This window comes from Anabrus simplex, chromosome 3, assembly GCF_040414725.1.
Source record: "Anabrus simplex isolate iqAnaSimp1 chromosome 3, ASM4041472v1, whole genome shotgun sequence".
In the NCBI taxonomy this organism is placed as follows: domain Eukaryota; kingdom Metazoa; phylum Arthropoda; class Insecta; order Orthoptera; family Tettigoniidae; genus Anabrus; species Anabrus simplex.
In genome coordinates this window covers 212935491-212962931 of record NC_090267.1, presented here as the reverse complement: position 1 = coordinate 212962931, position 27441 = coordinate 212935491, and the positions used below count along the sequence as shown (strand labels likewise).

At 40.3% G+C, this 27441-nt stretch overlaps 1 protein-coding gene across 1 annotated transcript in view; it reads left to right on the top strand.

Moving 5' to 3' along the window:
- LOC136866751 (probable multidrug resistance-associated protein lethal(2)03659) overlaps nt 1-27441 on the top strand; it is a 211033-nt gene that overhangs the window by 120565 nt on the left and 63027 nt on the right. The window lies entirely within an intron of this gene.

Here is a 27441-nt window from a genome sequence, read left to right as displayed (position 1 = left end):
TATATTTGGCGGAGAGAAGAAACCTTCACTTGTCCACAACGTCCTCCGTACAGATACACCAAGTTATCTGAAAACCGATCTTAAATACTTGACATTCCCAAACATTATACCTAGAAGGTCAGAAACCTCTTCCCTCCTGAGCTTCCCAATTTACCGCAAGACAGGTTACGGCAAATCATTCATACTTGCAACCACATGCTCCTGGAATTCCATACATAGGGCCTACATGCATAGTAGAAATGTATTTAAAAAAGAGATGTTATAAATGGTACATAGACTTAAGAAATTAGTATTTAATATTATTTGTATAGTAACTCTCAGGTATTTACGTTTTGTTTATAACTATTATTTCAATTTAATTTCATAATTAACTAGCTGATGTACCCGTGCTTCGCTACGGAATTTTACACTGCATATAGAATTCTAGGTTGGGTAGTGTACGCGTTGTGAGCAAGGTTGTATTAAATTGCATAGCTCTTAACGTTACCCTAGAGACGCGACGGGGCAGTCAACAAAAGTCTTTTCTCATATGAAGGCTGACTTAGGGAATTTTCATTGTAAGGGTAGACTAGCTCCGCTTGCCTACCATCAGTCACAATCAGGTTGGGGAGTTTTCTTTATAAGGGGAGACACTCACTCTCCACCTGCATTTTTACATCCTCAGAAAGACTGTCTTAATGGTTTTCCCAACTGAAATGAACATACGTCATTACAATGACGTCAGTAGGAATGGCAGGATTAAGTGCAATGCTTTCATATGAAATACTCCATCAAATAAAAAACCACACATTTTAACGAACATGAATACGCTGCCGATCTAACAGTCCAAAGTTCCAGAGCTGGAATGATCAAAGCCGCAGACAGCCATGATCAGTGAACATTCTTCGTCTTTTTTCGGCGGGGAGGGGGTCAAATAGTGGAGACTCCCAGTGCAAAAACTATGTTTCCTAGCAGTACGCGATGAGACGGAAAATCTGAATTTACTATATTGGCGGCGGAAAAATCTGACTCGGAGGCAAATTTTTCCTCCAAGCCAGAGGAGAAACCCCCGCTTCACTGCTAATTTGGAATAAAATGAATGTCGAATTTAATAAAAGTGAAGAGGAAGAAGCTTTTCTTAAGAAACGGCTCTTTACAGGGTTGAATTTTGAGTTATTTAGTGAATTGTGGTGCTATAATTTTGAATAGGCCTAAATTGTTATTCTACACCAGGGACTACTACTACTACTACTACTACTACTACTACTACTAATACGTGAGCCTCTGCCTTAAGTATGTACACTGCCCATTGAAAACAGCACGTCAGAGTAGGGATCGAATAGCTGAAATACTACGATGAACCAGTGTGTTTCGTACCAGCTGTTTCAGAAAAGGCATGGACCAGAGGAATTGCATGCTAAACAAGAAAGTTTTCTAACTCCCCAGGTGTTTCCCACCAATATTCAGTCAGACTGTTATACTCGGTACCGGCACGCAGCAGTAATCCCATCTATCGGAGTTAAGAGGCAGCATAAGGGACAAAGAACATCGCAACAAACAATGGTCAATGTAATGTTATTGTTGATCAATTTTATGCGCTTTCCATATTGTAGGCCTTCACATTTAATTTTCCTACGACTCTGAAATCCCACTCTTACCATAGTCGGTACCGTAAAACTGAATAAAACATAAATGATAGGAAATTGTATTCTCTATAACTTTTGTTATATAATACTTTTCGATAGGATCAATAACATAGGTATGTAAAAATAATTTTATCTTTTTGTCTGTTTTTTCTGTACATTGCTCAGAATTTTAAAAGGATGGTATTTCTGTATCAGTCATGGCTACGTTAACAAGGAAATGCACTTTTTAATTTTCTGTAATTTCTGTCTGTCTGTCTGTCTGTCTGTCTGTCTGTCTGTCTGTCTGTCTGTCTGTCTGTCTGTCTGTCTGTCTGTCTGTCTGTCTGTCTGTCTGTCTGTCTGTCTGTCTGTCTGTCTGTCAGTCTGTCTGTCTGTCTGTACACGCATCACGAGAAAACGGTTGAAGAGAATTTAATGAAAATCGTTATGTATAGTCGGGGAATAAGTTGCTACAATCTAGGCTATAAATAATTTTATTTACGCTGAGTGAAATGGTAGTTTAGGGGAAGGCATACAACTTTATTCTCAAATATTTACGTTATTAGTGGTTGTATCTTAATAAATATCGGTATGCAAAGACGAGAAATAAGTTGCTGTAATCTAGGCCATAAATAATTGTATTCACGCTGAGTAAAATGGTAGTTTAGGGGAAGGCCTAAAATTTAACTCTCAAATATTTATGTTATTTGTGGTCGTATCGATAACTATTACATAACTAAAGTTAAATAGTTTTAAATTTCCGATCATGTATGTCTTATACATTGTTACCGTACCGGCTATGATCACAGAGATATTCATGAATTTGGATTTTTGTTACTAAGTCCATATCAGCGCGGAGTCACGAGAAAATTAGTGAACAGAATTTAATGAAAATCGGTATGTGAAATCAGAGAATAAGGAATTACAGTCTACGCTATAAATAATTTTATAAGACGCCCTAATATGATAAGAGTCGAAAGAAAACTAAATGTGAAGGCCTACAATATAGAAAGCTCAAAAAATTGATCAACAATAGCATTACATTGAGCATTGTTTGTGATGTGCTTTGTGTCTTCTGTTGCCACTCATTTACGATAGATAGGATTACTGCTGCGTACCGAGTATTTTTTAAATTTGCCTTACGTCGCACCGACACAGATAGGTCTTATGGTGACGATGGGATAGGAAAGTGCTAGGAGTGTGAAGGAAGTGGCCTTGGCCTTAATTAGGATACAGCCCCAGCATTTGCCTGGTGTGAAAATGGGAAACCACGGAATACCATCTTCAGGGCTGCCGACAGTCGGCTTCGAATCCACTATCTCCCGGATGCAAGCTCACAGCTGCGGGCCCCTAACCACATGGCCAACTCGCCCAGTCGTACCGAGTGTAACAGCCTGCCTCAATATTGGCGGGAAGTAGCTGGGAAGTTAGATAACTTCCTTAACATGCCATTCCTCTGGTTCATAAATTTTCTGATACTATTGGTAGGTAACACACTGGTTCATCATAGCATTCGAGTTATTCAATTCTTACTCTGAGGCACTGACTGGAATGAGCAATGTTCATATTTAATGGAATAATGGCAGAGTGCAGCTCAATCGTCTCAACAACGCCAAGAACAGTTAGATCAAAAGCGCAGACATATGCAGTTGCAATACCTGAATGACAGAGCTTCACATCACCGAAATGCTCTTTCGTACGAACTGGATATGTAATACAATACCTCATGTAAATTCGTTCAAATCGGAGAAATGGACAAAGTTTGCCTGCACTACACAGCAATGAAATTTAAAGGAGTAACCCCGGGAATGTGCTGCGCAAGCGGAAAAGTGAAGCTACCTGAACTTCAGCAGCCAAAAGAACCACTGAAATGTTTCTTAAAAGGAATTACTGATGATTCAGAACATTTCCCCAAAAACAAGAAATCACAATTCCTATTTTCAGATAACTTCATTTGGCGCTAACGTCATAGCGACATTCAAAATTCAGAGACAAATTTACCACAGATCATCAGTCTTTGCTTCCTTTTCCCAGCAATAATTATAAATTTCTCCAAATCTATTTCATCGGAGATGAAAATAACCAACTGTATGCACGCAGCCGAATCTTTATTGGAATCAGAAGGCATATTGTTGTTGATTCGTTGCAACAACTGTTACATAACAACAATAATTTAATTTTGATGTTCGAAAGTACGATTGATCCCATGTTCGCTCGAATACATTTATTTTCTTACCCATTCATTTCATATGAGACTGAGCCACAGCGAAATGTGGCCCGGTTTAGCTAATAAACTAGCAAATGTACCCGTGCTTCGCTACGGTATTCTACATTGTATACGGATATCGATGTAAATACTGTGCGTGCAGCAAATGAGATTGTTTTAAAATTGCATGTCTCTTAGCCTTATCCGAGAAATAGCATGGGGAGGTCCACATACGTTGTTTCCAATGTAAAGTGAGGGTTGCGGAGTTGTGATGATACGGCAGCTCACTTGCCTACTGCCATTCACAATCGAGTTGGCAAGTTTACATTATAATTGCAGGCCCCAATGCCTACTGCGCGGTCACAATCGATTTGGGGAGTTTTAGTTACAATGGCAGACCCATTTCCTACTTTCAGACAGGTTACAGTTGAGGAGTTTTTATTACAATACTAGGCAGCTTCCCTACCACCAATCAAAATTGAGTTGTGCAGTTATCATTATAATGACAGTCCCTTTTTACTGCTGCTAGCCAGCTTACTGCCAGTCACACAGAATTAGTGAGTTTCCATGAAAATAGCAGGCCACTATGCCTAATGCTAGTCAAATTTTAGATTGGAACATTTGTTTATAATGGCGGGCACCCTGGCCTAGAGCCAAACACAATAGAGTAGGGGACTTTCGAACAAAACAGCATGATCCCTTGCCTTCTGCAAGACAAATCGAAAAGTGAATTATTCATTAAAATGGTAGGCCCTCCTTACTAATGCCAGCTACACAGGAGTTGGAGAAGGACCCCATTCCTACGGCCAGCAGTCAAAGTTGGTGTAGGAGTACTGATTACAATAGCAGACACATCCTTTCTCGATCGCTACAAATCGACATCAGTGAATATATACAGATGGACATACGAAAGTATATGAATGTTTACAATATTGCAGACCTTCATTTACAGATTAACTCCTGCTAAACGGTACGTCATATCGACAAAGGATTGTACCGTAAGGCGCAGTATTTAGCGATCTAAATAGCTGGTCCTATGATATTTCCTCGCATCTAATCTATTCATGGGTCAGATTGAATCAGAAACGTTGAATAGGTTGAAATTTGTGTAAGAATATCTTACATTGCATTACTTTTCGGATAATTATGTGACATAGCATTTGGCTCACATATGGGTACTGGGTGGGCCAATGTTCGTGTAGAGTTTGATCATACTATCTTTCCTGTAAGTGATTGAAATGATGCACATGAGAAGAAAAGGTTTAGAAATTAATTTCCATTAAGGCAGGTAGATTTGCATTAAGTTTGGTTGTGTGTATTTTGAGGGAGTGCAAAATCACGGTTTCGGTTTCGTATAAACCCCCAATTAGTTCAGGGATTTAGAAACAATATTTGCCCTAAACCCTCCCCAAAGGACAGGTGGATTCTAAATATGAAGTTTGGTGGAAATATATCCAGTAGTTTTCAAGTTAGAGAAAGACAAATAGACAAACAAACAAACTAACTAACTAACTAACTAACTAACTAACTAACTAACTAACTAACAGACTCCAAGGAAACCTACCCTCGGACAGATGGATGCTATATATAAAGTTTGGTTCAAATATCTTGTTAGTTTTTAAGTTGTAAGAAGTACGCTTTACTCGCACCCGCTCTTGCGTTAAGTCCGCTGGGATTTGTACCGAAAAACGGTCCGTTAATGATATCTCCCTTACTAAATCCTGTTATCGAAATGATGCACATGAGAAAAAAAGGTTTAGAAATTAATTTTCATTAAGGCAGGTTGATTTCAATTAAGTTCGGTTGTGTATACTTTGAGGGAGTGCAAAATCACGGTTTCGGTTTCGTAAAAATCCACACTCAGTTCAGGGATTTAGAAACGATATTTGCGCTAAAACCTACCCAAGGACAGGTGGATTCTAAATATGAAGTTTGGTGGAAATATATATTTAGTAGTTTTCAAGTTATAGAAGGACAGATAAACAGACAAACAGACAAAGAGACAAACAAACAAACAGACAGACAGACACCAAAGCTAAAAATGATGCAGATGGTCATTATTACACCTGAAACGGATAACTGTACGGAAATATCGCCAAAATAATCAATGTACAGACACACGGTCGTTACGATTTTATTTTTTGCGCTAAAACCTACCCAAGGACAGGTGGATTCTAAATATGAAGTTTGGTGGAAATATATCCAGTAGTTTTCAAGTTATAGAAGGACAGACAAACAGACAAACAGACAAACAAACAGACAAACAGACACCACAGCTAAAAAAGATGCAGATGGTCATTATCACACCCGAAACGGATAATTGTACGGAAATTTCGCCAAAATAATCAATGTACAGACACACATTCGTTACGATTTTACTTATATAGACGACGGATAAGCATGAGCACGTTGAAAAGTGCAGACTTCCACTTCGAGATTCATATCTCCTAAACGGTTTATGGTATTAAGAAACGGCTTGCACCATCAGACGCCTCATTTATCGCTCTAAATGTTTGTTTCTAAATCATATCCCCGTATCTCCCATATTAATGGGGTAAATTGAGTTCAAATTTTGAATAGAGTGAAATTTGGGTGCATTTTTAACATTTTACATTACATTTTACCTACTCATGTATAAGCTAGAATCATGAAACTTGGTACACACATGTCCCTTAATCGTGCCTATGTGCGCACATAACGCGATGATCCTATCATTCTTATAAGTGTGTCAAACAATGAAATATATTTGTAAAAATCACCAAATTTACGAACAATCCAGAAATACGGCCAAATTTAACGTATAAGGGAGAGAGATACGACAAAATGTCACAGGACCAAAGTTGTAGATCACTCCGAATTGAAGGGACATTGTGCCATCCGTTTTGTGATACGACTTACCGTTTAGCCAAAAAATAGCTCAAAAGGAATGTCTGCACAGTCATTAAAATTGCCTCCATATTTCGATATCTTTGGGGGTAAAAAGTGAAAAATTTGAACATCTTGGAATTTTCCTGTCGGTTAGGGACCAAAAGCTATAATTTCACCAAATTTCAACTGTCTACCTCGTCTGGCAGGTTGTGCCGCCATCTTGATTTGGGGGGATAGGGGATAAAAATGAGGAAATTCCCGAAAATTTTTAAGCCCACGAAACCTATAGGTTATCGTTTTGGATATACTATACGACTGTGTTCTTATGCTGAGCCCAAAATTTGAGCCCCCCCCCCCAGCGTGACCCCTTCAGGGAATTTTGAGAATTTCCGATTTTTCTAGGGATCCTAGGGTCATCAGTTTCCCTCGTACCAGGTTTCAAATTTCTGAGATTTCTGGAAGTGCCTCATTAATTCACGTCTTTTTTTCATTTTTAAATATTTATATATACATCGCTCCAGCCCGACTAGCTTTTATATATATAGATAAGTAAATAAATAAATAAATAAATAAATAAATAAATAAATAAATAAATATATAAATAAATAAATAAATAACATGAAACCATATTTTCATATTTCATTGTTTAAAACCGTTGAGTCTATTAGGGCCTTGGTCTGCCAAGACGACTACTGACCAGCTGGATGGCCTTCAGATACTGAAGTGCCACTTGACGAATGCATAGTCAATTTTTGGAAGTTTTGGTGTTTCAAGGGTTGGATGTTGGGATATTTTATAAGTTATTTGACGTGTGTTTAGTGAATTTTGGAAATTTTTGAATTTTGGATTTTTGAAATGTTTATCTGATTTGTCTGGCGAATGTTAGAATTTTTTGAGTGGTGGAATTGTAGGCATTTGAAGGGTGTTTGACAATTGGGTGATTTTTGGAATTTTCGAATGTTGTAATTTTTGCCATTTGAAGAGACTGAATGATAATCTGGTATATATAGCATCTATTTTAGCTGCTCTATATAACACGCAATTTAGAGATTTGGACAATTAGGTTCGGCTGAGTGAAAATATATATTATATTGCATTTACAGAACAGACGCTTTGACATTTAAACCAGTTGACATAAAAATTTATTTCCGCGTTTTTGTAGCACTCTTTCTAGGAGCTAATGCTTAGGATATAACGAATTTCGAAGTTGATTGAGGTAAAATCCACCCTCGATTGGGCTGACCTTTGTGATCATCTTGTGAACAGGTAACTAGTATCTTTAGTTTTACTTTTCGAATTCACAATATCTCTGTGCTCCAGTCTGGTGTGTAAACTTTGTCGACGTTTGGCTTATCTTTACTGACGTGAGCATAATCACCTGTACGAAATCGGTGAGCCGTAAATCGAGTGTTTTAATATAATTAAAAATACGATCCAACTGTAGGATACTTTTCGTGACTAGCCTCGATTTCTTGCTGATGTTTCTATGTTCGATATTGTTCTATCGTGTCTCTAGAGTTTGCAGCAAATCGAACCAGCGATACGACCTCTGGCTGTAAATTATCTCTACATGTTCGTTTATAATGTTCGATCGAAACGTTCTACAACACTGGCATTCAGATGGCTAAAAGTGGAATAATAACGAACGCCTAGCAATTTTATATAGGCTGAAAATTCCTTGTTAGAAAACTCCTTTCTCTACTCTGCAGTAGGTTAGGCTGGCGTTCCGATCTCCGAACGATGCGTTTGAACGTGGCAGTTATAAGGGCACCTGTTTTATTAAGCACCAGTTCCACAAAGGCTATTTTTCTAGACATCGATGACGGTGAGCATGTACACGACTCCGTCATTAATTTTGGCATAAGATATCATTTCAACGAGATCGGCTTGCCAAAGATCGCCAACACTGCATGATTTTGCGGCGCAAATATTTATGACGACCTGAACTGTGCAACTCGTGGGCAATTGTCATTTTAATGGGCAATGCCTTAGTAGGCGAGGGTTTAGTGGCAAAGTTCCTCTTTTATTTCTAAAATTTCTCCTTCGTGATCGGCATGTCCATCCTGTTGAGGTGCCATTAAAAACCGTAGCTGTTTAATAAATTTATTGGGATTATTCCAGTGAGAAACAACGACGAGGGTTTTAATGTCATAAAAGTTATGCCAGACGCTGAAGCTGTCCGTCGAACAGTCTACGCCGTAGTTATAGATTTGCAATGGTAGTTTTATATGTAACACTCTTATTTGAATTGACCGGTCGCGGAGTAATCGGGTAATAAGGGCCAGGGCGAAACCACATAGGAAGAAATAGAAAAGTGCCTACATTTAAAACCTGATATTTTGTATATAGCACATGCAAGGACGAGGTTCTGGAAATATCCTGGTAATTGTGTTAGTTGGGAACACTTACCATGCACAAATTATTAGCCCGTTCCTCACCACTCCAGTTATTCAGGGGATCAGTCCTTCTGGGCATTGCTTTGACTAACGCAGGCCTTGCCGGTTACCGAGCCATGTGGCGATAAGCCTTAAAGCCGGCCACACCTCTGGGAGCCTTTGGGGTCCCTGGTATACAGTCTCCTATCCCGGAGAATGATCCCACGCCTGCTGAAGCGGGGACCTTCTGGATGGTCGTGGCACATGGTGTCGGGCCTCCTTCCTCTCTGCCCGGGACATGGCTCTGTAAACCGGGCAACTATGATGAGAGACCGGGTAGCCCTCCGCACAGTTTGCGCATACCGGCGCCACTTTAAGTGCTGCGCAGGCCCTGTAATGGTGATACCACTGCAACGGATACATCTCACTTGGAATCTACATCTATCGTGACGGTGGCCCTACCTCAAACAGCGGAAACACTGCAAGAACTGCTGAGGGTGGCGTTTCGGTCGCACCTGACTGCCTGACTATCGCTACCCGTTGAGCTCCTCTCCTGGTTGGCTCCTCGCTCGACTACCTTCCGGGGAGCAGTCCTGTGCTGCAGCTGGGTGTCCCTCTCCTGGAGGGGGACTGGCGTCTTCTTGGTTCGGGGGCGGCTTCTGCTTCCTGGAGGTGGCGGTCTCTTCTCAATAGGGGGACAGGCCTCGTCCTAGTGGACCTCCTCCCATCCTGGTGACCATAGGATAGCGGATGACCCCATTGCAGTGTCGGCTTATACCTCCTCCTGGTTAGCGGCGGTGGTGTCGGTCGTTGGTGGCATCTTAGTGAATTCCCTGTCCTATGGGGCGCTCACCGTGCGTCGTGAAGGAGGTTCAAGTAGGCCGTGAAGCCTGGGTAGCAGCACCTGAACGCCCAGGAGCGTCCTTCTCCCTGCCGCACTTCTCAGCCCGGGACGCCTTCCTTGTCTGCACCCGGGTGATGGGATTTCCTTCGGTGGCCCTCGCAGGTGGTGGACGTTCCTGGTTGGCTGCCTTGTCCGTCTCGGTGTACTTCGTGTAGTGCAACAGTTCGACCTGGGTCGCCCCATAGCGACGCTCGGGAGCGTCACCGCCCTGCTCGGTCCTCGACTCCGGTGGAGCCAAGAAGCGTGGGTCCGTGCCCACTTGCTTATGCCTCAGCCTCCTGGCTGTCTGCGTGGTAGCGGTGGTTGTCGCCTTCTCCTCCGGCTCCGTCTGGGTGATCACATCCTGATCTGGAAGTATTTAGGAAGCCACCTCTCGTATAAGCCGATGCTATCCGGGTCCTTGAGGCGTATGATTATCGTCCAGGACAGGACTTTCTCAACAAGTTCTACCGGGTCAGCACCTCCATCTTCCGCCTGCAGTTTATAGAGGAGTCCTGTGATGGAAATAAGCTCCATGTGTCTCCCGTTGCCCCTCGGTAGTACACCAGCCTCTCTGTTGTGGTCTCGTAGTCGAAGTCCTCTGGGAGGACTATGCGTAGCTCCGCCATTCCTGCTTCTACCTTAAATAAATACCTGAATGAACTGAGAAGTCCTACCTGACAATGTTCTTAGCTTGAACTTAAAAGTACACAGCTGTAGACAATGCTCTCAGATTGCCTGGCTAGTACTTATCAGTACAGATAGCCTGGCGAGGAAAGTGACTCAGCGAGCAGCAGGTACGTCCTTCCACTCTAGCTGCCAGCTTTAATTCGGTGGAGTGGGGGAGGGACGGAGCCCGCATTCCCCTCGTGGTGATTGGCTCTAATCTACATCGCCTCCAACATGCTGTTAATCTAAGAAAGGGAGAGCAGGGAGAATTTGGAAGTGTGATACTATGGAAATACCTGCCTTCCCACATGCTGAGCATGCTACCAGGCCAGATGTGGTGATGGGGAGCAATAGCGGTGTAATCGGGTACTAAGGGTCAGGACGAAAGCTACATAGGCGAAAATAAAAATATGTCTACATGTAAAACCTGACATTTTGTATATAGCACATGCTAGGATGTGGTTCTGGAAAGGTCCAGGTAATTGTGTTAGTTGGGGACAGGTATTATGCGTACTCCACTTAGACTGGTATACAAAGAAGAGACCCAGCAGGAGAGATCACTAAACACTTTGTCATCCTTGTTTAATTTCCCACTCCCTGTACACTCATCACCGCTCCCTAGGCCACCCTGTTTCTCCGAATCTACCTTCCTAAATACCTTATAAACGAACCTCCTAAGGTATCTGTACAACTTCAGTTCAAATAAAGATCATCTGAGTGAAGATGCCTATCCTCAACCCACCCATTACGATCTACAAACCTCACTTACAATTTCCCATATATCCACTAAATACTCTCATTAAAATCCGTGACAGATTTCAAGTCAGCATCCCTTCTACACAGTATCCTACTTATAATAATTCCATCCACTTAAACTTCTCCCACGCTTCATTAACCAGATCTCACAAATCCACAGCCACGTTGGTACTTATTCTGCTTGCCTTACGTTGTTGGTACCAACGTGAAAAATTACCAACTGCTCCTTACCCTCCTCCCCATCCTCCACCTTACCTTCTACTTTCTTCATCATCTGTCTTAACATAATTCCTGGATAAATCACTTTCATCCACGTACTTTCCCCATTTTTTTCCATGTCCATGGTCAAAGCCCCCCTGGTCACCCTTATCTTCCCTGACTGTCGCAGAACCTACGTCCTCCTCTGACTTTTCCTTTCATGGCCCAGTTCTACCTCCCTCTTCCCATCTACGCTTCCCGTTATTGCCTTTCTCTTTCCCTTTGCTCTTACCTCCCCCTCCTCTGTAAAACTTCTTCTCGTACTCATTTTCCCTCTTCTATTTTCCTTCTCTCCTGTTCTACCTGAAATGATTCGAACCGATTCCACATCCTTACATCCCCTGAAGTCTGCCACTTTCTGGATTCCTTGGCCCTCAGTTTTCTTTCCCTTAAAACATTAGCCCACCTGTGCTCTCCACAATCACTCCCTTCCTTCCTCTCCCTTTTTTATACGAACAGTACCATGTACATTGTTTGAGAGAAGCCTACCTTCATTCCTGTTACCGACTAGTAATTATCTCCCTCATATTCTCTATCTCTCTCTTTTACCTTCCCCCGTGGGTGGGGCCGGCAGAATAACACCTACGGTATCCCCTGCCTGTCATAAGAGGCAACAAAAGGGGACGCAGGTTATCTTGACTTGGGAGCGTGGGTTGGCAACCACGGGGCACTCAGCTGAGTCGCAGCATTACTTCCACTTACTTGTGCCAGGCTACTTACTTCCATCTATCCCATCTGACCTCCCTTGGCCAACTCTTGTTCTTTTCCGATCCCGACGTTATTAGAGCCCTCGAGGCCTAGGGAGTCTTTCATTTTTATGCCCTTTTTGGCCCTTGCCTTTCTTTGGCCGATGCCTTCATTTTTCAAAGAGTCAGATCCCTTCCATTTTTTATTCTGATTATTGTTACATAGAGGATGGTTGCCCAGTTGTACTTCCTCTTAAAGCAATAATCACCACCACCACCACCACCTCTCTCTTCTCTCATACTCCTAAATGTACACTCACGCAGTATTATTATTATTATTATTATTATTATTATTATTATTATTATTATTATTATTATTTTATCGTATTACGCACTAACAGAAATGAAAACTGCCATTAAATGTTTAAATATCGGAAGGAATTCACAAGAATTATACAGCAATATAGCAAGCAAGAACTTATTTTATTAAGTAACTGCATTAAATTCTAAAATGCACTTAATCATAGTCCTATCCCAATTATAACAGGATAACTGGAACAATAGAAATTTAGTTAAAACTAAATGCTTAAATACTTCACCATATTATTATATTTGTTGTTATTACGCGCTACAGAAATTAAAATTGGCATTAGTTCGGAAGTATAAAAATGTCTAAAATAATTATTCAGTAACTTCTACAGTAATTAGACCTACGTCGGAAGCATGAACTACAAATATTGCAATATACAAATTGTCTGATTATTTTTTACTCGATCGTACGCCAACAGTAGTATATTTTATTGCGAAGAGCAGCAATAACCACCAACAGTATAAATATCGTTAACCAACTTGTCAGTAAAATACCGTATATTCTCTTGAACTCTTTTCCTTAAAAACATTTACTAACGACGTGACGAGTCGAATACTTCGCCAGTTAGAGTAATTCATATTTAAAATTTCTATCAACTCGAGGTTGCCATGAAAATAAAAGTCATGGCATTCGTATAACTAGCAATTATGTCTTTTCTACCATAAATCACATACCGGTACATGTTATACCAACACTGGCTAGCAGTCAAAGAAATCTCACTTAACTAATTTATCCTGCTCTCTAATCTGTATATATAAAATAACATGTCTTGACTGACTGACTGACTGACTGACTGACTGACTGACTGACTGACTGACTGACTGATTCATCATCGCCGAGCTAAAACTACTGGAAATAAAGAAATTAAATTTTGAGGATACATTTATATTAGGATGTAGGTGCTCATTAAGGAAGGACTTTCGGGTATTCCGTCGCGAACGGGGTGAAAAGAGGGGTGACATTTTTAAAGGAGGATGTATATACATCTCAAAACTTAAAAGTTTAAAGACGTAAAAATTGGTATTTGGAATCTCCTTTAAAAATTAAGAAACACGTGCTTTTTGTTTTCGCAAAATCCCATTCCCCCCCAATGGCAAAATTGGTTGAATACCTTTTATGAGGATTCTCATATCTCAAAAACTGAAGATGCTACAGACATGAAAATTGGTATTTGGAATCTTCTGTAAAAATAAAGAAACATGTATTTTTGTTTTTGAAAAATCCACTGAGTAGGGGGTGAACGGGAGTGAGAAAAGAGGTGGAATAAAAAAAATCTATGCCTATAGTATATCTCAGACACTCAACATGATACAGGGTTGAAAACTGGTACTTGGAATCTCCTGTAAAAATAAAGAAACATACATAATTTGTTTTCGGAAAATCCACTTTAGGGAAACTGAAAAACGGGGTGAATTTTTAAAACGGGCATATCTACAGAACATTTCAGAAACTTAACTTGTGGAAAATTTGTATTTTCAATCGTTTAAAAATAAAGAAACATGTTTTTTTGTTTTCGGTTAAACCATATAAGGGGGGGGGGGGGGTAGGTAAAAAGGACTGAAAAGGTGGTTGATTTTTTTATTAGAATAGTGATATCTCAAAAACTGAAGATGTTTCAGGCGTGAAAATTAGTATTTGGAGTCTTCTTTAAAAATAAAGAAGTACGTATTTCTTTTTCTCGGAAAATCCACTTAAAGGGGGCGAAGGAATTGAAAAATGAGTTGAATTCTTTGTATGAGTATGCTTATATTTCACAAACTAAAGATTTTGCAGAAATTAAAATTGGTACTCGGAATCTCCTTTAAAAACAATGAAACACGGATTCTTTTGTTTTCGGAAAATCCACTTAAGGGGATGAAATAATTGAAGAATTAATTGAATTATTGTATGAGGGTACTTGTATCTAAAAATCTAAAGGTATTATTGACGTTACAACATGTAGGTGGAATATCTTTTTAAAATAAAGAATCGCGCATTTTGGGGAGAAAATCAACTTGGGACGGGGGTAGAAGTTGAATTCTTTTTATGATGATAAATATATCTCAAAACTGAAGATGTTAGAGTCGTGATAAATATTAATTGGAAGATCCGTTATAAATAAAGAAACTGGTATTTTTTTTCGGTCAATTCACTTAAGGAGGAAATGAGAAAAGAAGTGAAAACGTTGAATCCTTTTTATGGAGAACCTTATATCTCAAAACTGAAAGTCATAGACGTAAAAATTGGTTATTTGGAATCTCCTTTAAAAATAAAGAAACACGTACTTTGGGTGGGGAGGGGGAGAGAGAATGTAACGGGCGAGGGGAAAGAAGGTTATGGGTGGGGGGGGGGTTGAAAATGATTTGTATTATTTTTATGAAGATACTTATATCTCAAAAACTAAAGATGTTACAGACGTTAAATTGGTATTTGGAATCTCCTTTAAAATAAAGTAAACACGTATTTTTGAGTGGGGGGGGGGTGATCAAATTAACGGGCGAAGGTCGGGGCGGCTGGAAAAGGAGTTGCATTCTTTTTATGTTGATAGTTATATCTCGAAAACGGAAGATGATACAGTCATGAAAATTTGTATTTGGAATCTTCTTTCAAATTAAAGAAATACCTATTCTTTTGTCTTCGGAAGAACCACTTACGGGGGAGGGGGGAGGACGTGAATGAATTGAAAAGTTACTTAATTTATTTGTATGAGGATACTTATATCTCAAAACTAACTATGTCACAGATGTGAAAATTGGTATTTGGAATCTCCTTTAAAAGTAAAGAAAATACGCATTTTTGAATGGGGGTGGTGATCAAATTAACGGGTGAGGGTCAGGGCGGTTATAAAAGGAGTTGAATTCTTTTTATGAGGATACTTACATCTCGAAAACGGAAGATAAAGAAACCCTTTTTTTGTTTTTGGAAAATCGATTTAAGGGGGTTTGAAAATAATTTAAAAAGGAGTTGAATTTCGTGCATGAGGATACTTATATTTTCAAAGCTGAACTGAAGCAGACGTGATAGTTGGTATTTTCAATTCCCTTTCAAAATAAATAAACACATGCTTTTTGTTTTCGGAAAGTACACTTAGGGATCATAGGGACTGGAAAGAAGTGAAGAAGAATTTGAAATATTTTTTGAGAATACTTATATCTCAAAAACTGAAGGTGTTACAGACGTACAGACGTGAAAACTGGTATTTGGAATCTCCTTTAAAAACAATGAAACACTTATGTTTTTGTGTTCGGAAAATCCTTTTAACCCATATGCATCCACCCGCCCTTTGCTCTGACATTGCTAGGAATCCGCCATCTTTCTAGTATGCAACCTGGGTGTTGCAAGCTTTCGGTTAAAACAGTATAGTGGGTGATCGACTGCGCGCATTATCACGGGACCTGTTGTATATTATTGAGAAGTTCCACACTATTGCTCATGACACCAAAAACAGAACTTTACAGAAATATAACACATAAAAAATCCCTTTGAAATCTTAAAATTTTCATTACCTTATCTCACCTCGGAAGTTCTTTAGTGTGTGTTATGGCCTTAATTATACGGCACGAACCTAACATTTGCCGATTTGAAATAAGGAAATAATAGGAAACCAATACGACATGAGCCTAACATTTTCCTGATTTTGAAATAAGGAATTAATGGGAAACAAATCACGAGTAAGTGAATGAAGACATTCGAACCTATATCCCAAATACGAACTTACAGCCGTATGTCTCTCTCGGTGTATTATTATTATTATTATTATTATTATTATTATTATTATTATTATTATTATTATTATTATGAAGTCTGAGGATCAGTGGTAAAGTGTTCACATCCAGGTACCAAGATCGTAGGCTCAAATCCGGCAGTCGCAATCGGATCTTGAGGGGCGGGAGAAAGTTCATTCGGCATTCCATGTCGTACGATATTATTACGCGAAAGATCTCTGGTGATATATTTCGTTTTCATTCATGCACAGGATCACTAATAACTTCTTCCTCACTAATACTGCTGAAATCAGAGTGTAAAACATCAAATATGCTTTGAATTTCGCTACTACTGAGCATTTCGCACGAGCAAGCAACTTCCTTCTCAGTCAGCCATCTTGTCAACAACAGAATACAGATTTCTCGATCGATATTTTAATCAATTCTCTTTGCCAAAGTTGCATACCAGAGCACTCTGGTGACACTTTGAGACACCAAGAACTGATTTCAATTAGAAATGTTTCCGGAAAATGCCAACAGATGTCACAAATGTCTCCAATATGCGACCTTGCATCCCGGCGTACCAGTCCGCTTGTGGAGTCCTGGCCCAGGCACTCGAGCGCGTACCAGTCCGCTTACGGATGCATAGGGGAGGGGATGAAATATATTAAAAAAGCGTGTAAATTTTTATAATTATCGCTGTATCTACAGCACATGTCAAGGACTTAACACGTTAGAGACAAAAAACTTGGTAGGGGAAAGTCCATGAAAAATACAGGAACAGGTACGTTTTTGTTTTCGGAAAAGGAAAAGGAAGTTGAAAAGTGAGTTGAATTATTTTTATGAGGGTGCTTATATCTCAAAAATAAAAATGTTATAGACATGGAAATTGTTATTTGGAATCTCCTTTAAAAATAAAAAAAAAACGTGTATTATTTCGATTTGAGATAACACTGTTTCTCACATGTACATTTCTGTGTCGCATGGTCGTCTTAGCCCTAAAAAGCAATACCTCAAACGTATTTACAAAGAGTTTCTGGGGTAAATGAAACTCTATTTTTCGGTGAGTTTTTTATACTTTAGGGACTTTCAGATAATGTCTTAGTACAGTGCCGAGGAACGATTACTTTTATCAAATTGCGAAATCGAAGCGAGCGAAGCCGCGGGTAACTGCTAGTTTCTAGATAAGAGAAAAGTCTACACTTCCGTTGTCCTTGAATAACAAGTTCCTTCTAGATAACAGTACTAGGAAATATATCAGCTTAGTTGACATGCACTTATTATGAGACATGAATAACAACTGATGAAGTGAAGTGGCGTATGGCTTTTAGTGCCGGGAGTGTCCGAGGACATGTTCGGCTCGCCAGGTACAGGTCTTTCGATTTGACGTCCGTAGGCAACCTGCGCGTCGTGATGAGGATGAAATGATGATGAAGACGACATATACACCCAGCCCCGTGCCAGAGAAATTAACCAATTATGGTTAAAATTTCCGACCCTGCCGGGAATCGAACCCGGGACCCCTGTGGCCAAAGGCCAGCACGCTAACCATTTAGCTATGGAGCCGGGCATAACAACTGATGAATGGGTATTAGTAAATGTGAATAATATTGCGACACTTCAATTTATTTCAAGTCTGTAAAGTTTTCGAAGAAAAGGTTTAGGTAACTTCCATGTATTTGTTTATTACGGGTTAAAACCACTTAACACCAGCGGGCTATAATTAATTCTACTTTATCGACTGGCATGCTTGGGTACTTAATACTTTGTTTAGAATACGCATAGTTGAGCCTCCGTGGCTCAGGTGGCAGCGCGTCGGCCTATCACCGCTGGGTTCGTGGTTCAAATTCCGGTCGCTCGATGTGAGATTTCTGCTGGACAAAGCGGAGGCGGGACAAGTTTTTCTCCGGGTAGTCCGGTTTTACCTGTCATCTTTCGTTCCAGCAACACTCTCTATTATCATTTCATTCATCTCTCAGTCATTAATCATTGCCCCAGAGGAGTGCGACAGGCCTCGGCAGCCGGCACAATTCTTATCCTCGCCGCAAGATGGGGGCTTCATTCATCCCATCCCTACCCCGGTCAATGACTGGAAAACAGGTTGTAGGTTTTTCAGAATACCCATATTTGTAAAGGAATCGACTACTTTGCAGTTGAAGGAATTTAGTAATTTTATGTCAGGAGGCTGGAGAGCTTCGCCGTTTATAGGTTCGAGGTTTAAATCCCGGAGTTAAGAGTTTATATCCTTATTTATTTTAAATCCCTGAACATCCAAGCCAATCCTTTGCCAACTTATTTTTCAAAGATTATCACTGACACTACAGTAACACAGGTTATTAGATAGCTCCTACTCCGAAATTATCATACTGTGGTGCCTTTTCATTTACTATTTTAAGAAAGAAGCCATTATTTTTCAATGTCGGTTTATACAAAAAGGTATAGTTTTCCGTCTATCGAAAAACGAAATGTATCACTAAACTCTATAATTGGCCATTTCTTACAGGTATGTTTTAGTGTTCCATGTTATGTTTTCGACAGAGTGAAAGGCTGTAAGTTGTATATTTAAGAGCAAAATAACGACAAAAAAAAAAAAAATGAAGTTACGTAGGTATACATGTTAACGAAACATGACGACCTCACCCCACACCACTGCTCTCCAGTGACGGCCCGGTGTCTAGGATTTACTACGTCTACTGTAGCCGGAGTTGCCAAATCATCTACTGCACAAGACACGAAGAAAGGGCAAAGACTGAAGAGACTGTGGCAGGAAGTGGTTTGGCAACCTCACCACACCAAACAAGGATCACTCAGAACTCGCTAACACAGCAGGGTGTGATTGACTGCTGGCTTCCAGCTTGCTTCCAGGAACTGAGGCCATCATGTTTTGCCCCAAGTATATCAGCATTTTATAAGAACAATCGAATAAAGAAGATAAAGAAAATCATTCCAAAAAATGGCTATCAGACTACTACTAAGAACTTGCATTTGCCTAGAATATTAGAAATTTTTAACTGTCCGACTCATTGGCTGAATGGTCAGAGTTGACGCCTTCGGTTCAGAGGGTCCCGGGTTCGATTCCCGGCCGGGTCGGGGATTTTAATCGTGTTTGATTAATTCTTCTGGCTCGGGGACTGAGTGTTTGTGATTGTTCCAACACTTTACTCTTAATATTCAGAACACACACTACTACCAACCAACACGCAATAGTGATTACGTCCTTCCATATAAGGTTGGCGTCAGGAAGGGCATTCGGCAGTAAAACAGGGCCAAATCCACATGTGCGACACATTTCGCACCCGCGACTACCCATGTGTGGGAAAAGCGGTAGAAGAACAATTATAAATTTGTAACTGACAACCAGGTTTTTATTATTTGTTATTATTTTGATAAAGCAAGCAAGCAAGCAACTTGCAATTTAACGTGATTGTTGATATCGTGATCGTAGTCTGGGGATCTCCATTTTAAGTGGAATCCGAACCGTAAGTACATGATTATTATTGTTGTTATTATAATTATTATTATAATTATTATTATTATTATTATCCAGTGTTCCCAGTGTTCAAAATTATACCGTTAACTTCTTTCACTTTCATAGCGAAATATATCAGAGCATGGAAGAATTGTTATCCCCGTTGTGTACAAAAACTAGAACAGAATGATAATGCTCATCGATACTTGGTGGCAAGCGTTCCAGTTCGTTCTGCTGTTATATTAGTTTTAGGCTTGGCTAGAGCCGGGAGGAAAGTGTATGCTGAAATCTCCAGTTGGACTATCATTAAAAGTGGAAGTTCCCACCCCACACTGTAGAGCTGGCCAGCTATCCCCGTACAGGAACCATGCGGATAAGAGTTCATGAATTGTTAACACTGTGCACGTGATCTGAATTGTACCAGCCGTCTGACCTCATCACTCAGGTTAATATTAGTTGGGGATGGACCATCACCGAGGGAAACATACATATTACTATTTCAGAACACAAGCACTACTACAATGAGATCCCTACACATTGTTTCTAAAGCATTTATGTATCTTCCAGTCATTATGCAGTTGTTCTTATAATACCATATTGTTTTGAAAAATGAAAATTTTGCTATACTGTAATAATTATTTTTAGTTTTCCCTAGTCTCAACATGTCAGTGTGTTTCATTGTGAATGAACAAGTACGCTATGCGAAGCAGGTCGTATAGCTCTAAGTTTGCATTCGGCACATGGTGAGTTCGAATTCTGCCGGCGTTTCTTGTCTCGATTGTTATTCCTGTCGTTCCTTAACGGGGCCGCATTCTCACCAACAGACAGCTCCTCATTTGAATCAGTGACTGTTAAAAACGCGATATGTTACAAAGGTATCATTTTGAAAGAGACACAAAACTATCTCAGTTGTTAACATTGATGCTTTCACGGCTAGTACTTGTAGATATGATATGGGGCTTTTGGGCTTATGCCGTGTCAAGAAAACAAAATGTAATTCTTTTCGTTTCGCAGAGAATATTGCTCCGCGTCTTCAGGAGAAAATCTCGACTATTCACGAGGGAGACGTCTACAATAATGAGGGTTTGAATTTAAGAATGCTTTACCGTTGGAGCTGTAGTGGTACGCTCATTCGTCACCAGATGGCTCGCTGTATGCTGGCACAGCGCTCCAAGCGGTAGCTGACGACAACATTAAGCTGCAATTAAGATGTTCTGTCACACCGCGTGTGTGCAAGAAGTAACATAGAAGACATCGGACGAATCAAGAACTAATGTGATAGCAGAAATGAATAGAAACTAATGAAATAAAAATAAAATAAAATGCAACGAAGGCGTCAGGACAGAACAGAACAGAGGTGAAGAATGGAAATAAAGTGTGTGTAGAAGACTAGAAGATGATGATGATGTGAGACAATGTGGGAAAGTTGGGGGGGGGGGGATGTGGCGGTGGCATAACAGGTGTACAAACTTTATGAAAGTACGACACATAACAGATAGCTTGGAATGAACCATGTGGTGATAACGAACTTACGAACTTGGAAAACACCGAAACGAAATAACAACAGAGCAAAGGACAGGGATGAGAACTACCTATGTAATTCCCTAATGGCCGAATGCTAGCGAAATTGTAATCAATTTTTCCTTGGGCGAGAACCAAACGGCATTTCTAGCTAAGGGACTTAATTTCGTTGTCGCTCCCTACTTCCGTTGTCGCAATAATCCTCAAACTACTTACGGAGGAAGTACAAAAAACTTGAGACATGTCTGCATGGCAAGTTCATAAATGTAAGTATTCTGTTATTGCTAATGGCCTCTTCTGGCCTCACCTTGAATGACTTAACTACTTCCATGATTGTACTAGAGAGGGCAGCTCCCTCGATGGTGAACACGGATGGTCGATCTTTCCGAAGAGATACCAATTTTATCTCTTTGACTCGAATCTTTGTTTTGGTTTAGAGAGAAGAATAAAAAATGGACCCCACGCAGATCGGAGTAGCGTTTTTGACTTACAGAAGGGTATTTAAACGATTCAAACTTAGCCTATACTACCATCCTTCTTTTTACTTTGCTGCTAATATATTCCAGGTATGGTAATTCTTTCATATTATTTTTTGTTCTTCTGTTCTTTCGTAATATCTGTTCTATTATTCAAAGCTGATTGATATGCGTCTTTTCGCTCCGCAGTATGAATGGGCTGCATGTTTTCTTGTGGTTATTGTGATTATGATATGTCGATACTTGGGTCTCATATTATTTCTTTTCATGTCAGTGCATTCTTATGTAATTCGCCATCTAATGACTGTTTGCCCTTCGTGTCGGCGCGAGCTTCCACTCGTGTCGTACGAAGTGCGAATCCTGGTGGGTTTGTGCATGACTACGGGATTTCTCTGATCCCACAACTAAATTCACTTGTGCTGTGCACGCGACTTCTGATATTAATAAGACCTCGTTTGTGACCTTTGAGTCACGCTATATGAAATTTAGTTCACCTTGCAACCGGCGTTGTGCTCGTATGAGTTGCCCATCCCGGCTGTGTCTGAATATGTGCACGTATGTTGTGTGAGAGGGGAGTGAAAGAATGACGTATCGGTCAGCTAAATTTACATTTTAATCTTGTCTCTGTATCTTATTTTTGCTTTTCGTACGGTGCTATGTCTTTTGGCTTCGCACCTGTCTCGGACGCTCGCTTACCCATGGGGCCGCCATGTTAATGTTTCTTATATTTAGGCTATGCTTATGCCTGGGATTTTCACTTTGGTTATTTATATTCTTTCCTTGGTCCAAAGATGTTTCTCTTTGTGCCATGCTGATATCTTACATATTTTATTTCTCCGGCTCGGGGTTTTTCTCCTTGATGCGTTGGAGTTTGACGATCTATGGTGATTGTTGGTATGAGGGTGGAGTTGAAACTATGTGTGTGAAGGATGATACGATATTAAACTCGTGGAAAAGCTATCTTCTTGATCAGTGACACTAATATTAATACTGGCATATTCAATAATTATGTTGTATTTAACTGAGTGAGCTCACCGAAAATTTAATTTTATCTAGGGGTTGGATAACGTCATGCTCACATAGCAATGTTATGCCATCAACTGGACCAAGTCTACTCATGTATGTACCCGTTCTTATCCTTTAAATTGATTTATTTTATTCTTTCCTTCTACCTTTATTTTACGATATTAATAAACCCTCATTACGTGTACTTCTATTGTATCACTTGTAGAATTAGTATCTTACCATTTTTAATTGGTAATGAGGCTCCTTTCCAGTTCAAGGCTGTTTCCTTTGGCCTTTCCTAATCGCGATCTACGCCTCAAATCTCTTACGGTATTGATTTGTGCTGGGATTGTTTCCGCGATGGGAAGGGGTGTGGCTCAGACTGATAAGGTCTACTGCTGCATCCGTGCCTAACATAACTAGAGGCGAGAGGAGAACTCTTAAGGAACTTAAAGATGACGCTGAACTGAGCATTCTCTCAGCTGATAAGGGCAATGCGACAGTGGTAATGGACACTGACTAGTATAACAACAAGATGTGGGCTTTGTTGTCAGAGCCTATTTACAGACTTGAGCTCACGCGACCCTACCACTCGAGTGCCCAACGCCACTGTGAAGCCCTTAAGGTAATCCTCAGTTTCGAAAGGGGAGGCTAAACATCTGACCCCGGGAGACGCAGTGCCAGCTAAATTATGTGGACTTCATAAAATACATAAAGAAGACGTTCCCCTCAAACCAATGCCTAAACAATTTTTTTTCAGCCACATATCGGACATACTGCATCATACGTGAATGACTATCTGTATTTCGCCAATAAGTTGTCAACCATAACCCTTCAACCCAGTGCAATTCTGGTGAGTTTCGATGTGGAGTCCTTGTTCACTAAAGTACCGATTTACTCTGTCATGTCTCTCATTGAGCATCTGCTCCAAGAGGACCTTACCAAGCTATTTTACCACTTCATGACTTCGAGCTATTTCTTGTGGGGTGGACAATTTTACGAACAGCTTGATAGGGTGGCTATGGGAAGTCCACTCTCACTGGTAGTGGTTCATTTCTTTATGAAGGAGGCTATTGCTTCGCCGACGGTCAAACCTATGATTTGGTGGAGGTATATTGATGACACATTTGTGGTATGGACAGAAGGTCCTGAGAAACTTAATGTATTTTTAAACCACTTAAATCCCCAACCTCCTTCAAGTAAATTCACTATGAAGATGGAGTTGAACGGATGTCTTCCTTTTCTGGACGTTCTAGGAAGATAGAAACCGGACGGCTCCTCAGGACATACCGTCTATCGTAAGCCTACCCTATCTCCATGCAGATTCTCCCCACCATCCAGCACAAAACAGGGCATTCTCACGACTCTCACCACGAGAGTGACACGAATTTATGAGCGATCAAATATCCAGGAGGAGATGGACACACTCAAAGTCGCGTTCAAGGGAAACGGTTACAACGATGTACAGATTCATAGTGTCCTATTTCAACAGGGACACTGGCTATCAATTAAATAATAAGTTTTTTCCAGCCGTTGAGGTTTTACGTAGGTAGCTCTCTTTCCTGTCATTTCTCTGTTATTTAGTTTCGGTGTTTTCCAAATTCGTACGTTTGTCATCACCAGATGGTTCATTACAAGCTATGTGTTATGTATTGTACTTTCATAAAGTTTGTACACCTGTTATGCCACCTTCCCCCCCCCCCCTACTGCCAACTCTCAAACATTGTCTCACATCATCGTCATCTTCTGGTTTTCTCCACACACTTAATTTTCATTCTGCAGCTCTGTTCTATTCTATCCTGGTGTCTTTTGTTGCATTTTATTTTATTAGTTTCTATTTATTTCTGCTATCACATTCGTCCCTGATCCGTCTGATGTCTTCTATGTTACTCCTGATGCACACACGGTGTGATAAACATCTTAACTGGAGCTCAATCTTGTCGTCAGCTCCCGCTTGGAGTGCTGTGCCAGCATACAGAGAGCCATCTGGTGTCGAACAAGCGTACCACTACAGCTCCAACGGTAGAGCAATCTTAAATTCAAACCTTCATTATTATAGAAGTCTTCCTCGTGAACAGTCAAGATTTTCTTCTGAATACGCGAAGCAAATTTCTCTGCGAAACGTAGAGGGTTTCACCTCGTTTCCTTGACACGGCATAAGCCTAAAATCCCGTATCATGTCTATATCTAAGTTGTATTACGTATTTTTCTATTATTATTATTGCCTTAAGCCTCCGTGGCTCAGGCGGCAGCGCGTCGGCCTCTCACCGCTGGGTTCCGTAGTTCAAATCCCGGTCACTCCATGTGAGATTTGCTCTGGACAATGCGGAGGCAGGACAGATTTTCTCCGGGTACTTCGGTTTTTTCTGTCATGTTTTATTCCAGCAACACTCTTCAGTATCATTTCATTTTATCTACCATTCATTGATCAATGGTCCAGAGGAGTGCGACAGGCTTCGGCAGCCAGCACAGTTCCTATCCTCGCCGCTAGATGGGGGCTGCATTCATTCCATTCCTGACCCGGTCGAATGACTGGAAACAGGCTGTGGATTTTCATTATTATTGCCTTATTTCGTACTGGGGAAGTTATTAATTATGGTCCTCTCTTACATTTAGCCACACTTCTTCAACCGTGCACATATGAGAAAAATATTTAATCCTATCTCAGAAACTAGAAATAAAATAATTCTTTACTCAAAATATCACAACAAAAGTAGAAAAAAAGTGCTGTGCATTTGCACACACATTCACTCCTCAAGATTCATTCAACCTGACGACACACATCGAGTTGTTCTCGGTAAGACGACCTAAAATAATTTAAGCTATTTATAGCTGTGTTCCCACTTTTATCTCCATTCGCAACAAAGGAACGGCTATAAGCTGCTGACCTGCTGAGAAGTATAGCAAGGGTGCTGTCGAAGCATGTATTATGTTGGCGAAAACGGGATAGAAATATCAGCTGTGTGGATTAATAATACGGGTATCATCCTTTAATATTCGAAAAATCAATACTGCCACGCGGATTTTACCATATTGTTCAAATTTTAGAAGGGAAGTTCATGATAGGATGGACTAGCATTAGCACCATAACGTAAGGAGAAGATAAATCCAACATGAGTTCATAGCTCATTGTAATCGGTTTAGTTGTTCTCTCGAGACATCAATTAGTACTGTGTGAAAACACAGGAAGGGTAAGAGTATTTATAAGTCTAATTTTCATACTCAATGGCAATATATTTTGATGGTATTTGAATAGGTGGAGGGAGGCGTACACTTTTCTTATCTTTGTCCTTTTGACATAGGAAACATATTCTAATAACTGTAATTTCAGTAAACGCATGGATATGCACGTCAGCCAGTTACAAAATAGCACATATCCGCTTTTAACAATGACTTGCAAAGACTTCCGTCGTTTTCTGCTGTTACTCGTTTCATCTATACAATTATACAAAATAAGAGTTTTGTCCGTACTTCTTCTTTGTTTCCCGATTTTCCCACACCTGTGGGGTCGCGGGTGCGAACTGCGTCGCACATGTGGATTTGGCCCTGTTTTACGCCCGGATACCCTTCGTAACGCAACTCTCTTTGGAGGGATGTAATCATTATTGCGTGTTCCTGTGGTGTTTGGTAGTGTAGTGTGTTGTGTGAATATGAAGAGGAGAGAGTTGGGACGGACACAAACACCCAGTCCCCGAGCCAGAAGAAGTAATCAGAATTGATAAAAATCCCCGACCCGACCGGGAATCGAACCCGGGACCCTCTGAACCGAGTGTCAGTACGCTGACCATTCAGCCAGCGAGTCGGACAAATTTTTGTCGGTACATGGCTCATAATTTAAAAAAGAATGCTTTTTCCTCTATCGGTCATGTCCACAATAACAAGGTAATGCACTTTTTAATTTTCAGTCATCTCTGTCTGTATGTATGCATGTACGCGCATCACAATTAATTGGCTGAAGAGAATCTAATGAAAATCAGTATGTAAAGTCGTGGAATGAGCCACTAAAATCTATGCTATAAATAACGGTATTCACTCTGGATGAAATGGTAATATAGTGGAAGGTGCCTAAAATTTAATTGTTTAAATACCTATGGTATTGGTCCTGTAAAAAATTACTACATAACAAAAGTTACAGAGAATAGGATTTTCCAATCACTTATGTTTTATTGCGTTTGACCGTACCGACTATGATAAGCATGACATTTCAGGGTCGGAAGGAAAGTAAACATGAAGGCCCCCAATATCGAAAGCTCATAAAATAGATCAACGAGAACATTACATTGACCATTGTTTGTTGTGATGTATTTTGACTCTTCTGCTGCCACTCATCTCCGATAGATCGGATTACTGCTGCTGACTAAGTATAACAGCCTGCGTGAATAATGGCGGGAAACAGCTGGGGAGTTGGATAACTTTCTTCCTTAGCGTCCCATTCCTCTGGTTCATACATTTTCTGATACTACTGGTACGCATCACACTGATCCATCACAGTATTCCAGCTATTCGATCCCTGAGGCACTGGAATGAGCAGTGTGCACACTTGAAGGCTGTCCATGGCCTGGTCATTCCAGCGCTGGAACTTTTGACTGTTAAAAGTGAGAAAATGTGTGTT